Source organism: Nerophis ophidion, unplaced genomic scaffold (assembly GCF_033978795.1).
Source record: "Nerophis ophidion isolate RoL-2023_Sa unplaced genomic scaffold, RoL_Noph_v1.0 HiC_scaffold_78, whole genome shotgun sequence".
NCBI lineage: Eukaryota > Metazoa > Chordata > Actinopteri > Syngnathiformes > Syngnathidae > Nerophis > Nerophis ophidion.
The window spans coordinates 15001-25000 of NW_026907000.1; positions in this window are offsets into that span (position 1 = coordinate 15001).

Below are 10000 nucleotides of genomic sequence, written 5' to 3' on the forward strand. Positions count from 1 at the left end.
TAAAGAGGGAAAGGCAACTTTAAGCCTGAAAAGGAAAGCGGGGATTTGGAGCCCTCCGGTGGACTTCCGCCGCCGCTGCACCCTTAGCTGGAAGTCAGTGCCAAAAAAAAAAAAAGAAGCTGCGAATAGTGTCCATGTGCCTGTCCCTTTAGGAAAGCCGGCTTGCCGTGGATCTCCACCCGGGTGGGGAATTCCAAATAGGTCCCTCTATTTGATGGAAGTCAGCAACAAAAAGCTGGAATTTTTCTAAGTGTCAAGGAGGGTGTCACTTCCAGAAGGCCCACCATTCTTGGATCGACACCCGGTTAAGAAAAATGAAAAAAGTCCCTCTATTTGATGGAAGTCAGCAACAAAAAGCTGGATTTTTTCTAAGTGTCAAGGAGGGTGTCGCTTCCAGAAGGCCCACCTGCCTTGGATCACCACCCGGTTAAGAAAAATGAAAAAAGTCCCTCTAGTTAATGGAAGTCAGCAACAAAAAGCTGGAATTTTTCTAAGTGTCAAGGAGGGTGTCGCTTCCAGAAGGCCCACCTGCCTTGGATCACCACCCGGTTAAGAAAAATGAAAAAAGTCCCTCTAGTTAATGGAAGTCAGCAACAAAAAGCTGGATTTTTTCTAAGTGTCAAGGAGGGTGTCGCTTCCAGAAGGCCCACCTGCCTTGGATCGACACCCGGTTAAGAAAAATGAAAAAAGTCCCTCTATTTGATGGAAGTCAGCAACAAAAAGCTGGATTTTTTCTAAGTGTCAAGGAGGGTGTCGCTTCCAGAAGGCCCACCTGCCTTGGATCACCACCCGGTTAAGAAAAATGAAAAAAGTCCCTCTAGTTAATGGAAGTCAGCAACAAAAAGCTGGATTTTTTCTAAGTGTCAAGGAGGGTGTCGCTTCCAGAAGGCCCACCTGCCTTGGATCGACACCCGGTTAAGAAAAATGAAAAAAGTCCCTCTATTTGATGGAAGTCAGCAACAAAAAGCTGGATTTTTTCTAAGTGTCAAGGAGGGTGTCGCTTCCAGAAGGCCCACCTGCCTTGGATCACCACCCGGTTAAGAAAAATGAAAAAAGTCCCTCTAGTTAATGGAAGTCAGCAACAAAAAGCTGGAATTTTTCTAAGTGTCAAGGAGGGTGTCGCTTCCAGAAGGCCCACCTGCCTTGGATCGACACCCGGTTAAGAAAAATGAAAAAAGTCCCTCTATTTGATGGAAGTCAGCAACAAAAAGCTGGATTTTTTCTAAGTGTCAAGGAGGGTGTCGCTTCCAGAAGGCCCACCTGCCTTGGATCACCACCCGGTTAAGAAAAATGAAAAAAGTCCCTCTAGTTAATGGAAGTCAGCAACAAAAAGCTGGAATTTTTCTAAGTGTCAAGGAGGGTGTCGCTTCCAGAAGGCCCACCTGCCTTGGATCGACACCCGGTTAAGAAACATGGAAAAAGTCCCTCTATTTGATGGAAGTCAGCAACAAAAAGCTGGATTTTTTCTAAGTGTCAAGGAGGGTGTCGCTTCCAGAAGGCCCACCCGCCTTGGATCGACACCCGGTTAAGAAACATGGAAAAAGTCCCTCTATTTGATGGAAGTCAGCAACAAAAAGCTGGATTTTTTCTAAGTGTCAAGGAGGGTGTCGCTTCCAGAAGGCCCACCCGCCTTGGATCGACACCCGGTTAAGAAACATGGAAAAAGTCCCTCTATTTGATGGAAGTCAGCAACAAAAAGCTGGATTTTTTCTAAGTGTCAAGGAGGGTGTCGCTTCCAGAAGGCCCACCCGCCTTGGATCGACACCCGGTTAAGAAACATGGAAAAAGTCCCTCTATTTGATGGAAGTCAGCAACAAAAAGCTGGATTTTTTCTAAGTGTCAAGGAGGGTGTCGCTTCCAGAAGGCCCACCCGCCTTGGATCGACACCCGGTTAAGAAACATGGAAAAAGTCCCTCTATTTGATGGAAGTCAGCAACAAAAAGCTGGATTTTTTCTAAGTGTCAAGGAGGGTGTCGCTTCCAGAAGGCCCACCCGCCTTGGATCGACACCCGGTTAAGAAACATGGAAAAAGTCCCTCTATTTGATGGAAGTCAGCAACAAAAAGCTGGATTTTTTCTAAGTGTAAAAGTTGGGATTTTTTCTAAGTGTCAACTTTTGGTGTACCAACCCTTCCAAAATAAAGTCGGGATTTTTTCTAAGTGTCAACTTTTGGTGTACCAACCCTTCCAAAATAAAGTCGGGATTTTTTCTAAGTGTCAACTTTTGGTGTACCAACCCTTCCAAAACAAAGTCGGGATTTTTTCTAAGTGTCAACTTTTGGTGTACCAACACTTCCAAAATAAAGTGGGGATTTTTTCTAAGTGTCAACTTATATAGTCGGGATTTTTTCTAAGTGTCAACTTATAAAGTGGGGATTTTTTTCCAAGTGTCAACCTGTAAAGTGGGGATTTTTTTCCCAAGTGTCCACTTTTGGTTCACCATGCCTTCCAGAGTCAAAGAAGCCCCCGAGTGAGACCCAAAAAACCGGACCGAGTGATGTCATTTGGGGTCCTATTTTCAGTCATTTTGTGGGATTTCGGTGACGCCGAGGAGGGAAGCAGGTGTCAAGGGACAGGGGGGGTGCCTGTCCCTTTAAGAAGGCCGGCTTGCCGTGGATCTACACCCGGGTAGGGAATTCAAAACAGGTCCCTCTATTTGCTGGAAGTCAGCACAAAAAAGCTGGAAATATGACAGGGGAAAAAAAAAAAGAAGAAGCTGCAATGATGGCAGAGTGTCCATGTGCCTGTCCCTTTAAGAAGGCCGGCTTGCCGTGGATCTCCACCCGGGTGGGGAATTCCAAATAGGTCCCTCTATTTGCTGGAAGTGCCCCCCCAAAAAGCTGTCCATTTCCCCAAGTTTTTAAGGAGGGAAAAGCCACTTTAAGCCTAAAAAGGAAAGCGGGGATTTGGAGCCCTCCGGTGGACTTCCGCCGCCGCTGCACCCTTAGAAGAAAAAGCTGCACTTATGGCAGAGTGTCCATGTGCCTGTGCCTTTAGGAAGGCCGGCTTGCCGTGGTTCTGCACCAGGGTAGGGAATTCAAAATAGGTCCCTCTATCTGCTGGAAGTCAGCACAAAAAAAAGCTGGAAATATGACAGAGTGTCAACTTTTAGTGTAATAGACCTGCGAAAGTCAAAGTCGGGATTTTTTCTAAGTGTCCACTTTTGGTGTACCAACCTTTCCAAAATAAAGTGGGGATTTTTTCTAAGTGTCCACTTTTGGTGTACCAACCTTTCCAAAATAAAGTGGGGATTTTTTCTAAGTGTCAACTTATAAAGTCGGGATTTTTTCTAAGTGTCAACTTATAAAGTGGGGATTTTTTCTAAGTGTCAACTTATAAAGTGGGGATTTTTTCCAAGTGTCAACTTATAAAGTGGGGATTTTTTCCAAGTGTCAACTTATATAGTCGGGATTTTTTTTCAAAGTGTCAACTTGTAAAGTGGGGATTTTTTCCAAGTGTCTACTTTTGGTTCACCATGCCTTCCAGAGTCAAAGAAGCCCCCGAGTGAGACCCAAAGAACCGGACCGAGTGATGTCATTTGGGGCCCTATTTTGAGTCATTTTGTGGGATTTCGGTGACGCCGAGGAGGGAAGCAGGTGTCAAGGGACAGGGGGGTGCCTGTCCCTTTAAGAAGGCCGGCTTGCCGTGGATCTACACCCGGGTAGGGAATTCAAAACAGGTCCCTCTATTTGCTGGAAGTCAGCACGAAAAAAAGCTGGAAATATGACAGAGTGCCCCAAAAAAAAAAAAGAAGCTGCAATGATGGCAGAGTGTCCATGTTGCTGTCCCTTTAGGAAGGCCGGCTCGCCGTGGATCTCCACCCGGGTGGGGAATTCCAAATAGGTCCCTCCATTTGCTGGAAGTGCCCCCCCAAAAAGCTGTCCATTTCCCCAAGTTTTTAAGGGAAACAAAAACCAGGGTTGGGGTTGGATGCATCACACTGTAAGTCTCGGCTGCAGCCAGAAGCAAGTATTAAAAAGGTAGACATCAACCATCATTTAAAAAGGGGAAAACAAATCCATTCATCAATAAATCATATCCAAATTTAAAAAAAGAGGCAGCTCAAAAGAGAGGGTGTGTGTCCAGCAGAAAATAGGCATGATAAACAAAGAGGGCTGGGGTTTGGAGGAGGGCAAAATGTCCCGCAGCCGGCCGCCCGAGTTCCGGGATGCCCAGCACGTCCATAACGCACCCCGCAAAGTCAAACTGGAAGTGGAGGGGAAAAAAGCTGGGAAAGAAGTTGAATGTCCTCAAAGTGTTCCAAAATCAGTCCCACGAGTCCCGCAGCTGGCCACCCGAGTCCAGGGAAGCCCGGCACCTCCGTAACAAGGCCCGCAAAGTCACACTGCAAGTGGGGGAGAAAAGCTGGCATAGTAGCCAAAAGTCCTCAAAGTGTTCAAAAATCAGTCCCCCACCAGCCCCGCAGCTGGCCACCCGAGTCCAGGGACGCCCGGCACAGCCGTAACGCACCCCGCAAAGTCAAACTGCAAGTGGGGGAGAAAAGCTGGGGGAAAATCCAAAAGTCCTCAACGTTTTCAAAATCCGCACCCGGGACTGAGTCCAGCAAGTCCCCCCGGTCCCAAAAATGCCATTTTTTTCAAAAAATACCCAAAAAATGCGGGGGCCAGATTTCGGAACCGGCGTACCGCTTTCGGCCCGCGTGCCCTAGATTGGAGACCGATGTCAAAAATGGACGCCGGTCGGGTATTTTTTTCCTTGGGGTCTATAGAGAGTAAATCCGGAGGAAAATTGGCCTTACGAGCAAAGGGAGGGATTTTAGGGGGCATAACGTCCAGCCGCGTGCCTCCCGGGTCCCGGGGAAGAGAAAGTCCAGAAAACTCATAAAATCATGCCCAGCATGGAGATCCACAAGTCCCGCCGCAGGCCCGAGGCTTCCCGGGTCCCGGGAATGACCAAAAGACACCCAGGAGTGGACCATCGAAAGTGGGAGGGAAATGGAGGGAAAGTCGGGAAAAAGGTCCAAAATGGGTTGAAAATCATATGATCCCACCCAGGGTAGAGTTCCACAAGTCCCGCAGCGAGCTGCACGAGCCGCAGGAACACCGGGAATGACCAAAAGGCACCCAGAAGCGAACCAGCGAAAGTGGGGGGAAAATGGAGGAAAAGGAGGAAAAAGTACCAAATTGTTTAAAAATCCTACCCAGGATGGAGTTCCACAAGTCCCGCAGCGAGCTGCACGAGCCGCAGGAACACCGGGAATGACCAAAAGGCACCCAGAAGTGAACCAGCGAAAGTGGGGGAAAAATGGAGGAAAAGGAGGAAAAAGTACCAAATTGTTTAAAAATCCTACCCAGGATGGAGTTCCACAAGTCCCGCAGCGAGCTGCACGAGCCGCAGGAACACCGGGAATGACCAAAAGGCACCCAGAAGTGAACCAGCGAAAGTGGGGGAAAAATGGAGGAAAAGGAGGAAAAAGTACCAAATTGTTTAAAAATCCTACCCAGGATGGAGTTCCAGAAGCCCCGCAGCGAGCTGCACGAGCCGCAGGAACACCGGGAATGACCAAAAGGCACCCAGAAGTGAACCAGCGAAAGTGGGGGAAAAATGGAGGAAAAGGAGGAAAAAGTACCAAATTGTTTAAAAATCCTACCCAGGATGGAGTTCCACGAGTCCCGCAGCGAGCTGCACGAGCCGCAGGAACACCGGGAATGACCAAAAGGCACCCAGAAGTGAACCAGCGAAAGTGGGGGAAAAATGGAGGAAAAGGAGGAAAAAGTACCAAATTGTTTAAAAATCCTACCCAGGATGGAGTTCCACGAGTCCCGCAGCGAGCTGCACGAGCCGCAGGAACACCGGGAATGACCAAAAGGCACCCAGAAGTGAACCATCAAAAGTGGGGGACAATTTGAGAAAAAGTTGGAAAAAGGTCCGAAATTGATTAAAAATCCTACCCAGGATGGAGTTCCAGAAGCCCCGCAGCGAGCTGCGCGAGCCGCAGGAACACCGGGAATGACCAAAAGGCACCCAGAAGTGAACCATCAAAAGTGGGGGACAATTTGAGAAAAAGTTGGAAAAAGGTCCGAAATTGATTAAAAATCCTACCCAGGATGGAGTTCCAGAAGCCCCGCAGCGAGCTGCGCGAGCCGCAGGAACACCGGGAATGACCAAAAGGCACCCAGAAGTGAACCATCAAAAGTGGGGGACAATTTGAGAAAAAGTTGGAAAAAGGTCCGAAATTGATTAAAAATCCTACCCAGGATGGAGTTCCAGAAGTCCCGCAGCGAGCTGCACGAGCCGCAGGAACACCGGGAATGACCAAAAGGCACCCAGAAGTGAACCATCAAAAGTGGGGGACAATTTGAGAAAAAGTTGGAAAAAGGTCCGAAATTGATTAAAAATCCTACCCAGGATGGAGTTCCAGAAGTCCCGCAGCGAGCTGCACGAGCCGCGGGAACACCGGGAATGACCAAAAGGCACCCAGAAGTGAACCAGCGAAAGTGGGGGACAATTTGAGAAAAAGTTGGAAAAAGGTCCGAAATTGTTTAAAAATCCTACCCAGGATGGAGTTCCAGAAGTCCCGCAGCGAGCTGCACGAGCCGCAGGAACACCGGGAATGACCAAAAGGCACCCAGAAGTGAACCAGCGAAAGTGGGGGACAATTTGAGAAAAAGTTGGAAAAAGGTCCGAAATTGATTAAAAATCCTACCCAGGATGGAGTTCCAGAAGCCCCGCAGCGAGCTGCGCGAGCCGCAGGAACACCGGGAATGACCAAAAGGCACCCAGAAGTGAACCATCAAAAGTGGGGGACAATTTGAGAAAAAGTTGGAAAAAGGTCCGAAATTGTTTAAAAATCCTACCCAGGATGGAGTTCCAGAAGCCCCGCAGCGAGCTGCGCGAGCTCCGGGACCCCCGGGAATGACCAAAAGATACCCAGGAGTGAACCAGCGAAAGTGGGGGACAATTTGAGGAAAAAGTTGGAAAAAGGTCCGAAATTGTTTAAAAATCCTACCCAGGATGGAGTTCCAGAAGTCCCGCAGCGAGCTGCACGAGCCGCAGGAACACCGGGAATGACCAAAAGGCACCCAGAAGTGAACCAGCGAAAGTGGGGGAAAAATGGAGGAAAAGGAGGAAAAAGTACCAAATTGTTTAAAAATCCTACCCAGGATGGAGTTCCACAAGTCCCGCAGCGAGCTGCACGAGCCGCAGGAACACCGGGAATGACCAAAAGGCACCCAGAAGTGAACCAGCGAAAGTGGGGGAAAAATGGAGGAAAAGGAGGAAAAAGTGCCAAATTGTTTAAAAATCCTACCCAGGATGGAGTTCCAGAAGCCCTGCAGCGAGCTGCACGAGCCGCAGGAACACCGGGAATGACCAAAAGGCACCCAGAAGTGAACCAGCGAAAGTGGGGGAAAAATGGAGGAAAAGGAGGAAAAAGTACCAAATTGTTTAAAAATCCTACCCAGGATGGAGTTCCACGAGTCCCGCAGCGAGCTGCACGAGCCGCAGGAACACCGGGAATGACCAAAAGGCACCCAGAAGTGAACCATCAAAAGTGGGGGACAATTTGAGAAAAAGTTGGAAAAAGGTCCGAAATTGATTAAAAATCCTACCCAGGATGGAGTTCCAGAAGTCCCGCAGCGAGCTGCACGAGCCGCAGGAACACCGGGAATGACCAAAAGGCACCCAGAAGTGAACCATCAAAAGTGGGGGACAATTTGAGAAAAAGTTGGAAAAAGGTCCGAAATTGATTAAAAATCCTACCCGGGATGGAGTTCCAGAAGCCCCGCAGCGAGCTGCGCGAGCCGCAGGAACACCGGGAATGACCAAAAGGCACCCAGAAGTGAACCATCAAAAGTGGGGGACAATTTGAGAAAAAGTTGGAAAAAAGGTCCGAAATTGATTAAAAATCCTACCCAGGATGGAGTTCCAGAAGCCCCGCAGCGAGCTGCACGAGCCGCAGGAACACCGGGAATGACCAAAAGGCACCCAGAAGTGAACCATCAAAAGTGGGGGACAATTTGAGAAAAAGTTGGAAAAAGGTCCGAAATTGATTAAAAATCCTACCCAGGATGGAGTTCCAGAAGCCCCGCAGCGAGCTGCGCGAGCCGCAGGAACACCGGGAATGACCAAAAGGCACCCAGAAGTGAACCATCAAAAGTGGGGGACAATTTGAGAAAAAGTTGGAAAAAGGTCCGAAATTGATTAAAAATCCTACCCAGGATGGAGTTCCTCAAGTCCCGCAGCGAGCTGCACGAGCCGCAGGAACACCGGGAATGACCAAAAGGCACCCAGAAGTGAACCATCAAAAGTGGGGGACAATTTGAGAAAAAGTTGGAAAAAGGTCCGAAATTGATTAAAAATCCTACCCAGGATGGAGTTCCAGAAGCCCCGCAGCGAGCTGCGCGAGCCGCAGGAACACCGGGAATGACCAAAAGGCACCCAGAAGTGAACCATCAAAAGTGGGGGACAATTTGAGAAAAAGTTGGAAAAAGGTCCGAAATTGATTAAAAATCCTACCCAGGATGGAGTTCCAGAAGCCCCGCAGCGAGCTGCGCGAGCCGCAGGAACACCGGGAATGACCAAAAGGCACCCAGAAGTGAACCATCAAAAGTGGGGGACAATTTGAGAAAAAGTTGGAAAAAGGTCCGAAATTGATTAAAAATCCTACCCAGGATGGAGTTCCACAAGTCCCGCAGCGAGCTGCACGAGCCGCAGGAACACCGGGAATGACCAAAAGGCACCCAGAAGTGAACCATCAAAAGTGGGGGACAATTTGAGAAAAAGTTGGAAAAAGGTCCGAAATTGATTAAAAATCCTACCCAGGATGGAGTTCCAGAAGCCCCGCAGCGAGCTGCGCGAGCCGCAGGAACACCGGGAATGACCAAAAGGCACCCAGAAGTGAACCATCAAAAGTGGGGGACAATTTGAGAAAAAGTTGGAAAAAGGGCCGAAATTGTTTAAAAATCCTACCCAGGATGGAGTTCCAGAAGCCCCGCAGTGAGCTGCCCGAGCCGCAGGAACACCGGGAATGACCAAAAGATACCCAGGAGTGAACCAGCCAAAGTGGGGGACAATTTGAGAAAAAGTTGGAAAAAGGTCCGAAATTGTTTAAAAATCCTACCCAGGATGGAGTTCCAGAAGTCCCGCAGCGAGCTGCGCGAGCTCCGGGACCCCCGGGAATGACCAAAAGATACCCAGGAGTGAACCAGCGAAAGTGGGGGACAATTTGAGAAAAAGTTGGAAAAAGGTCCGAAATTGTTTAAAAATCCTACCCAGGATGGAGTTCCAGAAGTCCCGCAGCGAGCTGCGCGAGCTCCGGGGCCCCCGGGAATGACCAAAAGATACCCAGGAGTGAACCAGCCCAAGTGGGGGACAAATGGAAGAAAAGCCGGGCCAAGTCCAAAAAAGTTGGATTTTTTGCCAAAGTGTCAACATGCGTGATTTTGTCAGAGTGTCCACTTTTGGGATTTTTTCAAAGTCCAACAACGAGAGAGGCCTGGCCTCCAGCCTGTCTAGCCTCTTCCATGAGACACTTAGAAAAAATCCCGTGCAAAAAAAGTGGATTTTTTCTAAGTCCAACAACGAGAGAGGCCTAAGTTCCAGCCTCCTTAGCCTCTTTCTTCCGTGGAGCAAAAGTTGGATTTTTTGCCTAAGTGTCAACATGCGTGATTTTGTCAGAGTGTCCACTTTTGGGATTTTTTCTAAGTCCAACAACGAGAGAGGCCTGGCCTCCAGCCTGTTTAGCCTCTTCCATGTGACACTTAGAAAAAATCCCGTGCAAAAAAAGTGGATTTTTTCTAAGTCCAACAACGAGAGAGGCCTAACTTCCAGCCTCCTTAGCCTCTTTCGTTCACATACTTAGAAAAAAATCCCAGCGCCAAGCCCAATGCATTTCAATGGGATTTATTTTTCGAGCCGGATTTTTTCTAAGTCCAACAACGAGAGAGGCTTGAGTTCTAGCCTACTTTAAGCCTCTTTCGATTTTCCCTGTTTTTACCAGGTCTACCAAAACACCCCCATCACGTTAGTAGGTGCGCCAG